Here is a 379-nt window from a genome sequence, read left to right as displayed (position 1 = left end):
TCAGATTTTACCTTGGATATTATTGGCTCATAGTTTGAGGTTTTTAATTTGTCCAAGTCTTTTGTTAAATTGGTATTTCATTGATCTTTAGTCCCCTTTAATTTTATAGTTTTGTTTTATATGCTGGTTTGGTTCGTAATTAAAAGTGATGCCCTGAGTTTTTTTAATGTTAATTTTATACCCTGACATTTTACCAAACTCTGCAAAAGTTGCCATAAGTATAGGCAATGATGAATTCGGGTTTTCCATATAAATTAGAATATCATCCGCAAATAGTGCCATTTTCTCCTCTACACCTGCCACAACTACACCTTTGACGTTATCATATTGTTTTATCCACTGGCTTAATGGCTCCAAGAAAATTGCAAAAAGCAGTGGA

Source organism: Oryzias melastigma, unplaced genomic scaffold (assembly GCF_002922805.2).
Source record: "Oryzias melastigma strain HK-1 unplaced genomic scaffold, ASM292280v2 sc00761, whole genome shotgun sequence".
Classification (NCBI taxonomy): domain Eukaryota; kingdom Metazoa; phylum Chordata; class Actinopteri; order Beloniformes; family Adrianichthyidae; genus Oryzias; species Oryzias melastigma.
This window is presented reverse-complemented; position numbering follows the sequence as displayed.